Consider the following 2,394-nt stretch of genomic DNA (forward strand, 5'->3'; position numbering starts at 1 on the left):
CTACACACAAAGCACCAAAACACACATCAGACGTCATCTTTTGGAGCTCATTATGTCAAAACACTGCCGTGAAATCCTTCTAACCATCTGTGAACATTGCGCTTTGAGCTGACTGTCAAACAAAAAGTGCTTTCTGAGATTTATGAGATTTTATTACCCAGCAGCACCATGCAGCTCACGTTAAATATTTAAGACATCATTAAAGGAATGTTCTGGGATTACAGTAGAATATTATTCTGACCCATTCCTCTGTAAAAACAAACAAAAAATGCATGCACTGCAGTGCACGTCCAATGGAAGCCAATGGGGCTAAATTGAAGGCTTGCATTTTTAATGCATTGTTTTGTACAAAAAAGTGAATTATTATATAGGGGATCATGCAAGTTTCATAAATATGAATTTTAGACTTTTTAAGACCTTCAAGATCAATAAAACAAAATGTAAAGAATAATTGAAAGGGAATGCAATGTCAATACTCAATTGTATTAGCACTTCAAATTTAAAAATACAACTTTTCCATCACTTTTAGTTTAATTTATACACACAAATAGCTTATTTAGAAAAAAAAAAACTTTTACTTTACACTCTCGCACTACACATTTTTGTCTTGTTTTTCAGTCCTATTTTCTACAAACTGTCAAAGTATCAAAGTAGATGCAAAAAATTAAATATAAAAAGTTGTATGAATCAAAATGAAGTTATTTTATGATAAAAAGTAAAACATCTGCCAGTGGGCTCAGAAAAATAAACTTAATTCAAAAGGAAAATGTTTTCATACCTCACTGACAGATATTTGTTTGACGTTTGCAATATAAACTCACCTAATTTTGTTCAATTTCTCATAAAACATGACTTCATGTCTTCATTTTGCACCTCAAGCAACAAGACAAAAATACTGACTAAACATATAATTTTTGCATTGCATGCAAAATTGAATCTTTAAGACTTTTTGCACCAATTCAATAACTTTTAAGGCCTTTAAGACCTTACATATATATAGATAAAATGCGTCAGTGATGTTATTTCTTTGGGTGGAGCAGGTGGCCTTAAATGAGTCGATATCCGTGACCTCATCTAAACAGTAATATGGATATTCCTCGTCTCTGACATTCTCTCATATCAGACTTATAACTTCAAATGCCAAGTGTAAATAAAACCTCCAGCTAGCATTACACTCCTCCTGCACAGGATTTGATATATAACTAATTCTTCAAATGAAACTTTGAGAGCATCCTGGCGAGAGAGAGAGAGAGAGAGAGAGAGAGAGAGAGAGAGAGAGAGAGAGAGAGAGAGAGAGAGAGAGAGAGAGAGAGAGAGAGAGAGAGAGAGAGAGACTGTGATTATATATCAATATCAGTGGTGCATTATTATTGAGAAAGCTGCCAGTAATAGTATCTGCAGTCTGTAGGAGACGATGTGGATTACTTATTCAGACCGGAGGAAGAATAAAGCAAGTACGGCGCATAAAGCGAAACTTGCACTGTAATATTAGACCACATGTTCAGCATGAAAATTACTTTCCTCAATTTTCCTGTCGAGACTGCAGTGCACCAAAAGAAAAGTTCACCTCGGAATGAAAACTGTGTCATTATTTACACACCCTCAAGACGTCTCAAGCGGTACGCTGTTGTGGAAACCCAAAGATGAACATTTTGAAGCATTTCTTGGCATACAAAATGCTTTCAAAAAAATCAAATAAAACTATAATTCCCAGTCATCTAAAGCCATTGCCATTTGTTGGTGAGAGAAACTGATAATACTCAGTTCTTGAAAAAATGTGAACAAATGGGTCATTCCGTGTCAAACCAACCAAATTTTGAAAACTTCCTTGACTCAAACTTTCAATTTTGTTAATGCTATTTTCTGTAGAAAGACAAACATGTAGTGATGAAAGCCAGAATATTGAATGTTACAGATGTATATTGCCTGACTAATTCACTAATTTGTAGATGGGGTTAAAATGACAATTTTCAACTGACATTTGTAGCTAAATTAAAGGGGTGTAAAATGACTTTAGAAAACTGGCAGCATTGTTATTTTATTTTTACACAGAGATTGGTAGCTTTATTAGTAAAATTGGTTGACTTTAGCAATCTTAGTTGCATTATATGCCAACGGTGACACTTTAAAAATGGCAGAAAGCCCTTCTTGTCGATTTTTGTTTCAAGTTTGCATGCCTGTAACTCAAGAAATATTAAAGATATCTTAATATCCCTTCAGATTGTGGTTCTTAATAAACTTTTCTTTCAATATTTTAATTTTAAAGGCCCTCGATTGTTTAGTCCCAGAGATATGAAGATATAAACGCGGCTACATGAGTAAATTGGTAAATTGTAGACATTTTCATTGGTCAAAAACGAAATGTGGCTCCTTTTAAATACAGCTGATACTTTT

Source organism: Garra rufa, chromosome 22 (genome assembly GCF_049309525.1).
Source record: "Garra rufa chromosome 22, GarRuf1.0, whole genome shotgun sequence".
In the NCBI taxonomy this organism is placed as follows: Eukaryota; Metazoa; Chordata; class Actinopteri; order Cypriniformes; family Cyprinidae; genus Garra; species Garra rufa.